The sequence below is a fragment of the Oncorhynchus mykiss genome, chromosome 3, assembly GCF_057628025.1.
Source record: "Oncorhynchus mykiss isolate SJ-2025 chromosome 3, ASM5762802v1, whole genome shotgun sequence".
NCBI classification, from domain to species: domain Eukaryota; kingdom Metazoa; phylum Chordata; class Actinopteri; order Salmoniformes; family Salmonidae; genus Oncorhynchus; species Oncorhynchus mykiss.
The window spans coordinates 86,601,543-86,618,709 of NC_143024.1; the positions used below are offsets into that span (position 1 = coordinate 86,601,543).

Below are 17,167 nucleotides of genomic sequence, written 5' to 3' on the forward strand. Positions count from 1 at the left end.
GGCAGAATTTCTCAATAGCAAGGCTATTGGTCAGTGTGTGTACTCTCTGTTCAGGGACAAATAGCTTTCTAGTTTGCTCTGTTTTTTTGATAATTATTTCTAATATGTCAAGTAATTATCTTTTTGTTTTCTCGTGATGTCACACCCTGACCTTAGTATTCTTTGTTTTCCTTGTTATTTTGGTTAGGTCAGGGTGTGACATGGGTGATGTATGTGTTTTTTGTCTTGCCTAGGGTTTTTTTTGTAGATTTATGGGATTGTGTTCAATCAGAGGCATGTGTTTATCGTTGTCTCTGATTGGGAACCATGTTTTGTATTTTGTGGGTGATTGTTTCCGTGTCTGTGTTTGTTTCACCACACGGTACTGTTTCGGTTTTTCACGTTTCGTTTATTGTTATGTACTGTTTCGTTTTTTTCATTAAAATCTACTATGGACAATTACCACGCTGCATTTTGGTCCGATCCCAGCCGTGACACGTGATTTGGTTGGGTCTATCTATATGTGTTGCTCTCTCTGTCTCTCTGTCTCTCTCTCTCTCTCTCTCTCTCTCGGAGTGCATGCTGGGAGTGAGTCGTCAAGCAGGAGTGATTGTGAGAACGAATGGAATTTCTTTTCACTCTATTGGGTTTTGGTATGTACATATATATATATTGATTAGTTTAGTTGTTTTAAGGGTATATTGTTTAACTATCACTAAGCACGTATAGGGGTGGTGGGATCTTTGAGGTTGGTTTTTCGCGAGGGCACAACCAGCGGGTGGGGCTGGTTGCAATGGCCACTCGCGGAAATGTAGAGTTTGAAAAACTTAGTCGGAGGCATGGAGTAAAAATTCCTGCTGCGGCTGGGTGTTCAGTGGAAGAATGTAGCTTGGCTACAGCCTCAAGGATGAATAGCGCTGTAGTGATATTCTTAGATTCAATTGAAAAGGTGAATAAGATAGTTGAGAGGGGTGTTGTGTTGCGGGAGACACAGACGCCGGTATTTCCGCTTATGAATCCTGCGAAGAAAGTTATGCTTTCTAACGTGCCACCATTTGTTAGAGATGAAGTGTTAGAGCGAGAGTTATCTCGCCATGGTCAAATCGTATCTACAATAAAGAAGGTTCTTTTTGGATGCAAATCTCCGTTGTTGAAACATGTCGTGTCTCATAGGAGACAAGTGCATATGATTTTAAAAAAGGAAGGAGATGAACTGAATTTAGCGTTTAGTTTTAAGATTGATGGATTTGATTATGTCTTTTATGCATCTACTGAATCAATGAAATGTTTTGGATGTGGAAGAGAGGGGCATTTGGTGCGTAATTGTCCCGAGAATGAACGCGCTGAGCCTGGTAGTAGCTTTAGTGCGGGTGCAACTAACGTACCACAGCGAAGGGATGAAAATACTACAGGTGTAGGGGAAGAGAGAAGGTGGGCAGATGTGGTTGGAAAAGTAGGAGAGGAAGGCATTGTGGATACGGGGGCAATTGTGGTAGATCAGAACAAAGAGGGAGGGGAAACACTAGGTGAGATTGCGACTGCCGTCGCTGAGGTGGTGCTGGAAAATGAAATTGGAGGTCAAGAGGAGATTGAAATAACGGAAAAAGAAGCGGATGTTTTCAAAATACCGAGGAGTAAAAGGAAGAATTTAACCTGTTAGAGCTCTAGGGGCGCTATTTCATTTTTGGATAAAAAACGTTCCCGTTTTAAGCGCGATATTTTGTCACGAAAAGATGCTCGACTATGCATATTCTTGACAGTTTTGGAAAGAAAACACTCTGAAGTTTCAGAATCTGCAAAGATTTTGTCTGTAAGTGCCCCAGAACTCATTCTACAGGCGAAACCAAGATGATGCATCACCCAGGAATTAGCAGAATTTCTGAAGCTCTGTTTTCCATTCTCTCCTTATATGGCTGTGATTGCGCAACGAATGAGCCTACACTTTCTGTCGTTCGCCCAAGGTCTTAGCAGCATTGTGACGTATTTGTAGGCATATCATTGGAAGATTGACCATAAGAGACTACATTTCCCAAGTGTCCGCCTGGTGTCCTGCGTCGAATTCGGTGCGCAATTGCCAGCTGCTTCCACTTTACCATTTGATTCAGGGGAGAAAGCATGTGTCCAAGAACGATGTATCAATGAAGAGATATGTGAAAAACACCTTGATGATTGATTCTAAACAACGTTTGCCATGTTTTCAGTCGATATTATGGAGTTAATTTGGAAAAAAGTTTGCGTTTTGAGGACTGAATTTATGGATTTTTTTTGGTGGCCAAATGTGATGTATAACACGGAGCTATTTCTAATACACAAGGAATCTTTTTGGAAAAACTGAGCATCTGCTATCTAACTGAGAGTATCCTCATTGAAAACATCAGAAGTTCTTCAAAGGTAAATGATTTTATTTGAAGGCTTTTATGTTTTTGTTAATGTTGCGTGCTGGATGCTAACGCTAATGCTAACGCTAAATGCTAACGCGAAATGCTAACTCTAGCTAGCTACTTTTACACAAATTATTGTTTTCCTATGGTTGAGAAGCATATTTTGAAAATCTGAGATGACAGTGTTGTTTACAAAAGGCTAAGCTTGAGAGATGGCATATTTATTTCATTTCATTTGCGATTTTCATAAATAGTTAACGTTGTGTTATGCTAATGAGCTTGCTGATAGATTTACACAATCCTGGATACAGGGTTTTTTCATAGCTAAACGTGACGCAGAAAACGGAGCGATTTGTCCTAAACAAATAATCTTTCAGGAAAAACTGAACATTTGCTATCTGAGAGTCTCCTCATTGAAAACATCTGAAGTTCTTCAAAGGTAAATGATTTTTTTGAATGCTTTTCTGTTTTTTTGTGTAAATGTTGCCAGCTGAATGTTAATGCTAAATGCTACGTTAGCCATCAATACTGTTACACAAATGCTTGTTTTGCAATGGTTGAGAAGCATATTTAGAAAATCTGAGATGACAGTGTTGTTAACAAAAGGCTAAGCTTGAGAGCAAGCATATTTATTTCATTTCATTTGCGATTTTCATGAATAGTTAACGTTGCGTTATGGTAATGAGCTTGAGTCTGTATTCACGAACCCGGATCCGGGATGGGGAGATCAGAAAGGTTAAGGGGTGGTGAAGGGTCTAATTCTAAGAGAAAGGTAGAGATGGATAAATCAGGTGAAGATGAACAGGTTGTAGAGATGGGGTTTTCTTCTGGGGAGGATAGCGAGAGTGAGTCATCTGACGCGTCACAACAATATAGTGAGATAGATGGGGTGGAAGGGAGGTATGGGATCGAGAAGATATGTCAATTTCTGAAGTTGACAAAAGGGAAGAAATATATGCAGGATTACAATGTAACTGATTTTTTCCCTGAACGTGAATTGTTTATTGAATCAGCAAAGTTTCTGATGTCAAAAATTACAGGGGGAGGTTTGAAAAGCCCTGAAATTGCTAGACTCAAGAAAGTGGTCACGAGAGTAATAAGTGATGCAAATTCTAAAGAAAATGAAAGAGTTCAGTTGCAGTTTTAACTCTGTAAAGAGATGTGGTGGCTGTATCTTCCTCTGTATTTTTTTCTTATCCATGAGCAGTTTTAAGATCTCTTCTTTAAACGTAAATGGGGCAAGAGATGTTAAAAAAAGAGCCATGGTGTATGAGTTAATGAGGGGAAAGGGAAGTGACATAATTTTTCTACAAGAAACGCATAGTAATTTGGAAAATGAAGTTATGTGGCAACAGGAGTGGGGGGGGGACAGTGGTGTGTAGTCATAAAAACTCAAAAAGTGGGGGTGTGGTTATCTTGTTCTCAAAAGGGTTTTTGCCTTTGTCATATGAGGTTGAAGAGGTAGTTGAGGGGAGGTTATTAAAAGTTAGAGCAAGGTATGAAAACATCAATATGTGTCTGATAAATGTATATGCCCCAGTGGTGACAGTTGAGAGGGTATGTTTTTTAGAGACATTATCAAATACCATTGAGAAATGTAACAAAGAAGATTATTTGTTTATTGCTGGGGATTTTAACTGCACAGTTAGCGATTTAGATAGAAATCACCAAGAACCTCATATAGCCTCAAGGACGTTTTTAAAACGCCTTATTGTAACAAATGAACTGTGTGATATTTGGCGGAGTCAACATGAAGGAACAAGGCAGTACACCTGGGCGCATGTGAGAGAGAACATCATCTCTATGGCCAGGTTAGATAGGTTTTATGTTTTTGAGCATCAATCTCAGGTCTGTAAATCAAGTGTGATAACTCCAGTGGGATTTTCTGATCATTGTTTAATAACAGAGGTGGTGTTCATTAACGATGTAAAACCTAAAAGCGCATACTGGCATTTTAATATAACTTTATTGAGTGATGCTCACTTCAGGAATTGTTTCAGTTTTTTTTGGGAGAGGTGGAGGTCTCAAAAGACCAGTTTTGTATCCCTTCAACAATGGTGGGATATAGGGAAAATCCAGATTCAACAATTTTGTAATCAATACACGGAGAATGTCACCAAGGATATCACCAGATCAATGAAAGCCCTAGAGATTGAAATAGTGGAACTCATGACGTTGGTTGAGACCACAGGAGATCGAGGCCATACTCAGGCCCTCAAGAGGAGAAAAGCTGCATTGGCAGATCTGCTGGGTATCAGAGCACAGGGGGCATTGGTGAGAAGTAAATTTCAGGGCATATCTGAAATGGATGCCTCATCCAAATTTTTCTTTGGTTTAGAGAAAAAGAATGGACAAAGAAAAATTATTCATTGTCTCAAATCAGCTGTTGGACAAGAGCTCACTAGCCCTAGTGAAATTAGAAAGAGGGCAGTAGAGTTCTATGCTGAGCTCTACAAGTGTGAGTACAAAGAGGACAAAACAGTGACACAGCAGTTCTTTGATGGGCTCCCAAAGGTGCCTGCAGAAGCTCAGGTTGAGCTTGAGCAACCATTGTCTTTGCAGGATTTATACACTGCATTAAATGGCATGGAAAATGGAAGGGCACCAGGCATTGATGGGCTTCCCGTTGACTTTTTTAAGTCTTTTTGGGCTATGTTGGGAGAGGATTGGTTAGAAGTAGCTAATGATAGTTTAACCGGAGGGTTACTACCAATAAGCTGCAGAAGGGCTGTCCTCACCCTACTGCCTAAAAAGGGTGACCTGAGGGAGGTGAAGAACTGGAGGCCGGTGGCTTTATTGTGTACTGATTATAAAATATTGTCAAAGGCTTTGTCCAACAGGCTGAAGGAGGTGATGGGGCAAATCATACATACGGATCAGTCCTACTGTGTTCCTGGCAGGCAGATAGGGGATAACATTTCTCTGATTCGTGATTTTTTGGACGTCTCTAAGGCTATTGGGTTGGATGCTGGTCTAATTTCAATTGATCAGGAAAAGGCATTTGACCGAGTTGAACATCAATATTTATGGCACACGTTTGAGGCGTTTGGGTTCAGCTCTGGTTTTATTGCCATGATAAAGGTGATATATGGTGACATTGAAAGTGTATTGAAAGTTAACGGTGGTTTGAGTGCTCCTTTTAAAGTGTGTAGAGGTATTAGGCAGGGATGTTCTATGTCTGGGATGTTATATGCTATTGCTATAGAGCCACTACTAAATAGCATTAGAAGTCGCATTGCAGGGGTGTGCCTTTCAGAGGATATTCCTCCTATTCGTCTTTCAGCCTATGCTGATGATGTAGTTGTGCTAGTGAAAAATCAAGCGGAGGTGGATAGTTTGAGTCTAATGGTTGATCGTTTTAGGGGAATATCCTCTGCAAAGGTAAATTGGGAAAAGAGTTGTGCTTTACAGATTGGAGAATGGTCTGGAGGGATCATGGCTTTGCCAGGGGGGCTGGAATGGTGTAAGGGAGGTTTTAAGTATCTTGGAGTGTATCTAGGAGATGAGGGGACTATGGAAAAAAATTGGAGTGGGGTGGTTGAAATGGTGGAAGGGAGGATGAGGAGATGGCGTTGGTTACTATCTCGTATGTCATATAGAGGGCGCACTATTATAGTTAACAATGTGATTGCCTCTGCACTGTGGCATCGGTTGTCAGTTTTAGAACCACCATCTGGCCTTCTGGCTAAGATACAGGCAATTATTGTGGATTTCTTTTGGGATAAATATCACTGGGTTCCACAAAGTGTTTTGTATTTGTCAAAAGAGGAGGGGGGACAAGGTCTTGTACATCTTGCTAGTAGGGCTGCTGCTTTCCGGTTTCAGTTTATTCAAAGGTTGCTTTATGGACCGGAAAATGTGGTGTGGAGAGGGGTGGCAGGTCTTATATTACAGAGGGTTGGAGGATTAGGTTTAAAGAAGGCTTTATTTCTGGTTGATAGTAGCCAGATTTCTAGGGAGGGAGTACCTCCGTTTTATAGAGGCCTTCTCAGAGTGTGGAGCATAATGAAGGTGTCCAGAAGAACTTCAGCGGAGTCAGTGCATTGGCTGTTGGAGGAACCTCTGGTGTATGGGGCGAGACTGGACTGTACAACTGCAGCTGTTCCACATTTCTCCAAGATTCTGGTGAAGGGGAAAATCATCACCTTAAGACAGTTAATGGCCATGGCTGGGCCCGCCTTAATGGATGGAAGAAGGGTGGCAGAACATTTGGGGATGAGGTCGGAAAGGATTGTCGGACAAATGCTGGGGAGCTGTAGGAAGGCTCTGTCAGCGGAAGAATGGGATATGCTTAGTAGCCACAAGAAGAAGGTGCAAGATGAAGACGTCTCATTTCCAAAACTAGGGATTACACCAAATATCCCAGAGTCAGAAAGAAAGGCGTTATTGCTGGATTTGAGAGGGTTGGAGGAGGTGGGTTTGGATGAGGTGAATGGGAAGGAATTGTATAGGGGGTGTGTCAAGGTGTTGAATAAAGATAAATTGAAAAATAGAAAAGATACTCCATGGAGGGTAAAATTGGGCATTGATGACAAGGTAAAGCCAGCATGGAGAGCACTGTACAAACCACCGTTACAAAAGGGTACTGGTGATATGCAATGGAGGGTTTTACATGGCATCATTGCAGTTAATGCTTTTGTATCTGTTATTAACTCAGATGTTAGAGATGGATGTCCTTTTTGTAATATAAGAGAAACCATTTTTCACTGTTTTATGGAGTGTGAGAGGATAAAACCGCTATTGGAAATGTTGGAATCTTTGTTTAAAGCTGTAGGGGAGTTTTTCAATAACACTGTTTTTATTTTGGGGTTTCAATATAGTAAACAACAGAAAAAAAAATGTCAAATGTTAAATTTTATTTTGGGACAAGCTAAGATGTCAATTTTTCTGAGTAGGAAACATAAGATAGAAACGGGATATGGGCAGGATGTAAGATGTGTTTTTAAAGGTTTAGTGAAAGCAAGAATAAAAGTAGATTTTGAGTTCTTTTCAGCTGTAAAAGATCTCCTATTATTTGAGGAGAAGTGGGCCTACGAAAGAGCGCTTTGTTTTGTAGAGGAGGGGAAATTATTTTTTGCTGCTGAAATAAGTTGAATGTATATGTTATGTATTTATTTTTGTTTAGGAATTACATTTTGTTATTTCATTTCTGAAAAGGCAGTGTGTCATTATTTATGTTAACACTTGAGTAAAAAATAAAGGTTTTATAAAAACTCAAACTCTCTCTCTCTCTCTCTCGCTCTCTCTCTCGCTCTCTCTCTCTCTCTCTCTCTCTCCCTCTCTCCCTCTCTCTCTCTCTCATATGACTGGCTATGATGGATGTTATTTTTTTATGTTGCTGTTATAAAGGCTTTATGAATGCATACATAACGGGGGCTACAGTAAAGTGGTACCGGTAATATTATGACACCGTTATGGTTCGCGTTATGGTACCCATACATGTAGTGAACTCAAACACCCAGCTCTTCTTCCCGCACTGACTATCTGGTTTGGATGGCAGGCCTTGTGGTCCTGACAACACTCAACACAGTGCTGTACGGATGATCCATAGCCCACGAAGATCTCCCTCATGGCACGAACCCAAAGGGGGCGCGAACCCGGACAGGAAGATCACGTTAGAGACTGAACCCACTCAAGTGACGCAACCCTGCTAGGGACGGCATGGAAGAGCACCAGTAAGCCAGTTACTCAGCCCTCATAATCGGGTTAGAGGCAGAGAATCCCAGTGGAGAGAAGAGAGGGGAACCGACCAGGCAGAGACAGCAAGGGTGGTTCGTCACTCCAGTGCTTTTCCGTTCACCTTCACACCCCTGGGCCAGACTACACTCAATCATAGAACCTACTGAAAAGATGAGTCTTCAATAAAGACTTAGAGGTCTAGACCGAGTCTGCGTCTCATATGGATAGGCAGACCATTCCATAAAAATAGAGCTCTATAGGAGAAAGCCCTGCCTCCAGCTGTTTGCTTAGAAATTCTAGGACAATAAGGAGGACTGCGTCTTGTGACCGTAGCGTACATGTACGTATGTACGGCAGGACCAAATCGGAAATATAGGTAGGAGCAAGCCTATGTAATGCTTTGCAGGATAGCAGTAAAACCTTGACATCAGCCCTTGCCTTAACAGGAAGCCAGTGTAGAGAGGCTAGCACTGGAGTAATATGATCACATTTTTTGGTTCTAGACAAGATTCTAGCAGCTGTGTTGAGCACTAACTTAAGTGAATTTAGTGTTTTATCCGGGTAGCCGGAAAGTAGAGTACTGCAGTAATCTAATCTAGAAGTGACAAAAGCATGGATACATTTTTCTGCACAATTTTCAGAGAGAAATGTTGATATGTTCATCAAAAGAGAGATCAGGGTCCAGAGTAACGCCGAGGTCCTTTACAGTTTTATTTGAGACGACTGTACAACCATTAAGATTAATTGTCAGATTCGACAGAAGATCTCTTTGTTTCTTGGGACCTAGAACTAGCATCTCTGTTTTGTCTGAGTTTAAAAGTAAAAAATGTGCCCGCCATCCACTTCCTTATGTCTGAAACACAGGCTTCCAGGGCAATTTTGTTTCATTGAAATGTACAGCTGTAAATCGTCCGCATAGCAGTGAAAGTAAACATTACGTTTCCGAATGACATCCCCAAGAGGTAAAACATATAGTGAAAACAATGGTCCTAAAACGAATCTACCATATCAACCTGGATGACTAATATATCATATCAACCTGACTGACTAATATATCATATCAACGTGACTGACTAATATATCATATCAACCTAGCTTACTAATCTACCATATCAACCTGACTGACTAATATATCATATCAACCTGACTGACTAATATATCATATCAACCTGACTGACTAATATATCATATCAACCTGACTGACTAATCTACCATATCGACCTGACTGACTAATCTACCATATCAACCTGGCTGACTAATATATCATATCAACCTAGTTTACTAATCTACCATATCAACCTGGCTGACTAATATATCATATCAACCTGACTGACTAATATATCATATCAACCTGACTGACTAATATATCATATCAACCTAGCTTACTAATCTACCATATCAACCTGGCTGACTAATATATCATATAAACCTAGTTTACTAATCTACCATATCAACCTGGCTGACTAATATATCATATCAACCTGACAGACTAATATATCATATCAACCTGACAGACTAATATATCATATCAACCTGACTGACTAATATATCATATCAACCTGACAGACTAATATATCATATCAACCTGACAGACTAATATATCATATCAACCTGACTGACTAATCTACCATATCAACCTGACTGACTAATATATCATATCAACCTGGCTGACTAATATATCATATCAACCTGACTGACTAATATATCATATCAACCTGACTGACTAATATATCATATCAACCTGACTGACTAATATATCATATCAACCTGACTGACTAATCTACCATATCAACCTGACTGACTAATATATCATATCAACCTGACTGACTAATATATCATATCAACCTGGCTGACTAATATATCATATCAACCTGACTGACTAATATATCATATCAACCTGACTGACTAATATATCATATCAACCTGACTGACTAATATATCATATCAACCTGACTGACTAATATATCATATCGACCTGACTGACTAATCTACCATATCGACCTGACTGACTAATATATCATATCAACCTGACTGACTAATATATCATATCAACCTGGCTGACTAATATATCATATCAACCTAGTTTACTAATCTACCATATCAACCTGGATGACTAATATATCATATCAACCTGACTGACTAATATATCATATCAACCTGACAGACTAATATATCATATCAACCTGACTGACTAATATATCATATCAACCTGACTGACTGATATATCATATCAACCTGACTGACTAATATATCATATCGACCTGACTGACTAATATATCATATCAACCTGACTGACTAATATATCATATCAACCTGGCTGACTAATATATCATATCAACCTGACTGACTAATATATCATATCAACCTGACTGACTAATATATCATATCAACCTGACTGACTAATATATCATATCAACCTGACTGACTAATCTACCATATCAACCTGACTGACTAATCTACCATATCGACCTGGCTGACTAATATATCATATCGACCTGACTGACTAATATATCATCCTGACTGACTAATATATCATATCAACCTGACTGACTAATATATCATATCAACCTGACTGACTAATATATCATACCAACCTGACTGACTAATATACCATATCGACCTGACTGACTAATCTACCATATCGACCTGACTGACTAATATATCATATCAACCTGGCTGACTAATCTACCATATCGACCTGACTGACTAATATATCATATCAACCTGGCTGACTAATCTACCATATCGACCTGACTGACTAATATATCATATCAACCTGACTGACTAATATATCATATCAACCTGACTGACTAATATATCATATCAACCTGGCTGACTAATCTACCATATCAACCTGACTGACTAATCTACCATATCGACCTGACTGACTAATATATCATATCAACCTGGCTGACTGATATATCATATCAACCTGACTGACTAATATATCATATCAACCTGACTGACTAATCTACCATATCGACCTGACTGACTAATCTACCATATCGACCTGACTGACTAATATATCATATCAACCTGACTGACTAATATATCATATCAACCTGACTGACTAATATATCATATCGACCTGGCTGACTAATCTACCATATCGACCTGACTGACTAATCTACCATATCGACCTGACTGACTAATCTACCATATCAACCTGACTGACTAATATATCACATAAACCTGGCTGACTAATATATCATATCAACCTGACTGACTAATCTACCATATCGACCTGGCTGACTAATCTACCATATCGACCTGACTGACTAATCTACCATATCGACCTGGCTGACTAATCTACCATATCGACCTGGCTGACTAATATATCATATCAACCTGACTGACTAATATATCATATCGACCTGGCTGACTAATATATCATCTCAACCTGACTGACTAATCTACCATATCGACCTGACTGACTAATCTACCATATCGACCTGACTGACTAATATATCATAACAACCTGGCTGACTAATATATCATATCAACCTGGCTGACTAATATATCATATCAACCTGACTGACTAATATATCATATCAACCTGACTGACTAATCTACCATATCGACCTGGCTGACTAATATATCATATCAACCTGACTGACTAATATATCATATCGACCTGACTGACTAATATATCATATCAACCTGACTGACTAATATATCATATCAACCTGACTGACTAATATATCATATTAACCTGGCTGACTAATATATCATTTCAACCTGTCTGACTAATCTACCATATCGACCTGACTGACTAATCTACCATATCAACCTGACTGACTAATATATCATATCGACCTGGCTGACTAATCTACCATATCGACCTGACTGACTAATCTACCATATCGACCTGACTGACTAATCTACCATATCAACCTGACTGACTAATATATCACATAAACCTGGCTGACTAATATATCATATCAACCTGACTGACTAATCTACCATATCGACCTGGCTGACTAATCTACCATATCGACCTGACTGACTAATCTACCATATCGACCTGGCTGACTAATCTACCATATCGACCTGGCTGACTAATATATCATATCAACCTGACTGACTAATATATCATATCGACCTGACTGACTAATATATCATAACAACCTGGCTGACTAATATATCATATCAACCTGGCTGACTAATATATCATATCAACCTGACTGACTAATATATCATATCAACCTGACTGACTAATCTACCATATCGACCTGGCTGACTAATATATCATATCAACCTGACTGACTAATATATCATATCAACCTGACTGACTAATATATCATAACAACCTGGCTGACTAATATATCATATCAACCTGGCTGACTAATATATCATATCAACCTGACTGACTAATATATCATATCAACCTGACTGACTAATCTACCATATCGACCTGGCTGACTAATATATCATATCGACCTGACTGACTAATCTACCATATCGACCTGACTGACTAATATATCATATCGACCTGGCTGACTAATCTACCATATCGACCTGACTGACTAATCTACCATATCGACCTGACTGACTAATCTACCATATCAACCTGACTGACTAATATATCACATAAACCTGGCTGACTAATATATCATATCAACCTGACTGACTAATCTACCATATCGACCTGGCTGACTAATCTACCATATCGACCTGACTGACTAATCTACCATATCGACCTGGCTGACTAATCTACCATATCGACCTGGCTGACTAATATATCATATCGACCTGACTGACTAATATATCATATCGACCTGGCTGACTAATATATCATATCAACCTGACTGACTAATATATCATATCAACCTGGCTGACTAATATATCATATCAACCTGACTGACTAATCTACCTTATCGACCTGGCTGACTAATATATCATATCGACCTGACTGACTAATCTACCATATCGACCTGACTGACTAATCTACCATATCGACCTGACTGACTAATCTACCATATCGACCTGACTGACTAATATATCATAACAACCTGGCTGACTAATATATCATATCAACCTGACTGACTAATATATCATATCAACCTGGCTGACTAATATATCATATCGACCTGACTGACTAATCTACCATATCGACCTGGCTGACTAATATATCATATCGACCTGACTGACTAATCTACCATATCGACCTGGCTGACTAATATATCATATCGACCTGACTGACTAATATATCATATCAACCTGACTGACTAATATATCATATCAACCTGACTGACTAATATATCATATCAACCTGACTGACTAATATATCATATCGACCTGACTGACTAATATATCATATCAACCTGACTGACTAATATATCATATCAACCTGACTGACTAATATATCATATCAACCTGACTGACTAATATATCATATCAACCTGACTGACTAATATATCATATCAACCTGGCTGACTAATATATCATATCAACCTGACTGACTAATATATCATATCAACCTGACTGACTAATATATCATATCGACCTGACTGACTAATATATCATATCAACCTGACTGACTAATATATCATATCAACCTGACTGACTAATCTACCATATCAACCTGACTGACTAATATATCATATCAACCTGACTGACTAATATATCATTTTAGCCTGGCTGACTAATTTAGCATATCAACCTGACTGACTAATTTAGCATATCAACCTGACTGACTAATATATCATATCAACCTGACTGACTAATCTACCATATCAACCTGACTGACTAATATATCATTTTAGCCTGGCTGACTAATCAAGCATATCAACCTGGCTGACTAATCAAGCATATCAACCTGGCTGACTAATATAGCATATCAACCTGACTGACTAATATATCATTTTAGCCTGGTTGACTAATCAAGCATATTAACCTGGCTGACTAATCTAACACATCAACCTGGTTGACTAATCTACCATATCAACCTGGTTGACTAATCTAACATATCAACCTGACTAGCATATCAACCTGGCTGACTAATCTAGCATATTAACGATCTGGGCTGGTACAACCCTCCCTGGTGACTGTGATCTGGGCTGGTACAACCCTCCCTGGTGACTGTGATCTGGGTTTGTACAACCATCCCTGGTGACTGTGATCTGGGCTGGTACAACCCATCCCTGGTGACTGTGATCTGGGCTGGTACAACCCTCCCTGGTGACTGTGATCTGGGCTGGTAGAACCCTCCCTGGTGACTGTGATCTGGGCTGGTACAACCCATCCCTGGTGACTGTGATCTGGGCTGGTACACCTCTCCCTGGTGACTGTGATTTGTAGTGAAATAAATCACAGTTAGGATTAGGGAGCACCAGTTCTGTAGTGAAATTTGGTATTTAAAAATATAGTGCTTTGGGTCAATGTGCTTCTGGTGGGAAGTTTACTATCAATATAATATTATTGGTACGTGGTACCCGTATGTCTCCTGTGTGTGAGATATGAGGCTGATTGGGGAACAGGACCACACGTTGATATGGGAGCACAGCAGAGTTGATACAAATACCTTTTGGGGATATCTACATTCAGAAAGTTCCACTGTCCAAGCCTCAATCTGGAGTTTGTGTTTCAGAGAGTGGTTACATTTCCCCAGCTCCATCACTCAGATTACTAAACACATATTTTGCCTCTACAGTGTTTTATAAAGATGACATATTGACAATAAGACTGGACATCTTACAGACCGTTGCTTTTAAAGCTTCATCGCCCTCCCTGGATTTGGATTGTCAGGTCAGGCGGTGATAAATCTGTACTTATGACCTCCTGACGTTACCTATTATAACATTATGCTAATCTTTTTCTCCTATCAGCTGCAGTATTCCTGTGGAAAACCTCTCTAGAGAACACACACACACATTCACATCTGGAGGTGAATGATTCTGAGAGATAGGGGTGGAGAGGGAGAGACTGAGGGGTAATGTTTACTTATAGTAGGAGTGACGTGAGGGTGGCCATGGCGACAAAATCCTCTCACATCACTGCTCTGATGATGACGTCGGTGATGGGCCATTCATGCCTTGATCTTTGAACTCCAGCATGTTTGTGCCGTTCTGGCAAGGCTTACTTACTGTACCTATAAACCCTCTCTCTGTTTCTCTCTCTGTGAACCTATAAACCCTCTCTCTGTGAACCTATAGACCCTCTCTCTGTTTCTCTCTCTGTGAACCTATAAACCCTCTCTCTGTTTCTCTCTCTGTGAACCTATAAACCCTCTCCCTGTTTCTCTCTCTGTGAACCTATAAACCCTCTCTCTGTTCCTCTCTCTGTGAACCTATAAACCCTCTCTCTGTATCTCTCTCTGTGAACCTATAAACCCTCTCTCTGTTTCTCTCTCTGTGAACCTACAAACCCTCTGTTTCTCGATTCAATTTCAATTGAAGGGCTTTAATGGCAATGTATGTTTACATACATAAAAATATGTATGAGTAAACATTACACTTACAAACATTTCAAACGTCATATTATATATATATACAGGATTGTAATGATGTGCAAATAGTTCAAGTAGTAAAGGGAATAAAAGTAAATATGGGTTGTATTTACAATGGAGTTTGTTCTTCACTGGTTGCCATTTTGTTGTGGCAACAGATCACAAATCTTGCTTCTGTAATGGCACACTGTGGTATTTCACCCAATAGATATGGGAGTTTGTCAAAATTGGAATTGTTTTCAAATTCTTTGTGGGTCTGTGTAATCTGAGGGAAATATGTATCTCAAATATGGTCATACATTTGGCAGGAGGTTAGGAAGTGCAGCTCAGTTTCCAACTCATTTTGTGGGCAGTGTGCGCAGTGTGTCTTCTCTTGAGAGCCAGGTCTGCCTACGGCGACCCTTCTCAATAGCAAGGAAATGCTCACTAAGTCTGTACATAGTCAAAGATTTCCTCAATTTTGGGTCAGTCACAGTGGTCAGGTATTCTGCCATTGTGTACTCTCTGTTTAGGGCCAAATGGAATTGTAGTTTGCTCTGTTTTTTGGTAAATTCTTTCCAATGTGTCAAGTAATTGTCTTTTTGTTTTCTTATGATTTGGTAGGGTCTAATTGTGTTGCTGTCCTAGGTCTCTGTGTGGTCTGTTTGTGTTTGTGAATAGAGCCCCAGGACCAGCTTGCTTAGGGGGCTCTTCTCCAGGTTCATCTCTCTGTAGGTGATGACTTTGTTATGGAAGGTTTGGGAATGGCTTCCCTTTAGGTGGTTGTAGAATTTAACGGCTCTTTTCTGGATTTTGATAATTAGCAGGAATCGGCCTAATTCGTTCTGCATGCATTGTTTGGTGTTTTACGTTGTACACAGAGGATAGTTTTGCAGAGTTCTGTATACAGAGTCTCAATTTGGTGTTTGTCCCATTTCGTGAATTCTTGGTTGGTGAGCAGACCCCAGACCTCACAGCCATGAAGGGCAATGGGTTCTGTAACTGATTCAAGTATTTTTTGCCAGATCCTAATTTGTATGTCAAATTTTATGTTCCTTTTGATGGTGTAGAAGGCCCTTCTTGCCTTGTCTCTCATATCGTTCACAGCTTTGTGGAAGTTACCTGTGGCGCTGATGTTTAGGTCGAGGTATGTACTGTTTTTTTGTTTGCTCTAGATGGAATTTGTATTCGTGGTCCTGGGAACTGGACCTTTTTTGGAACACCGTTATATTTGTCTTACTGAGATTTACTGTCGGGACCCAGGTCTGACAGAATCTGTGCGGAAGATCTAGGTGCTACTGTAGGCCCTTCTTGGTTGTGGACAGAAGCACCAGATCATCAGCAAACAGTAGATATTTTGACTTCAGATTATAGTAGGGTGAGGCCGGGTGCTGCAGACTGTTCTAGTACCCTCGCCAATTCGTGGATATATATGTTGAAGAGGGTGGGGCTTAAGCTGCATCCCTGTCTCACACCACGGCCCTGTGGAAAGAAATGTGTGTGTTTTGTTGCCAATTTTAACCACACACTTGTTGTTTGTGTACATGGATTTTATAATGTTGTATGTTTTTCCCCCAACACCACTTTCCATCAATTTGTATAGCAGACCCTCGTGCCAAATTGAGTCGAAAGCTTTTTTGAAATCAACAAAGCATGAGAAGACTTTGTCTTTGTTTTGTTTTGTTTGTTTGTCAATTAGGGT

The 17,167-nt window shown here is 39.8% G+C and overlaps 1 long non-coding RNA gene across 1 annotated transcript; it reads left to right on the plus strand.

Annotated features, from left to right (window-relative positions):
• Window positions 1-2,084: 2,084 nt before the first annotated feature.
• On the plus strand, window positions 2,085-5,677 carry LOC149984707 (uncharacterized). The gene is made up of 2 exons (XR_016494988.1): window positions 2,085-2,370; window positions 2,738-5,677. It is a non-coding gene; the product is annotated as an uncharacterized LOC149984707 (long non-coding RNA).
• The last annotated feature ends 11,490 nt before the right edge of the window (window positions 5,678-17,167 follow it).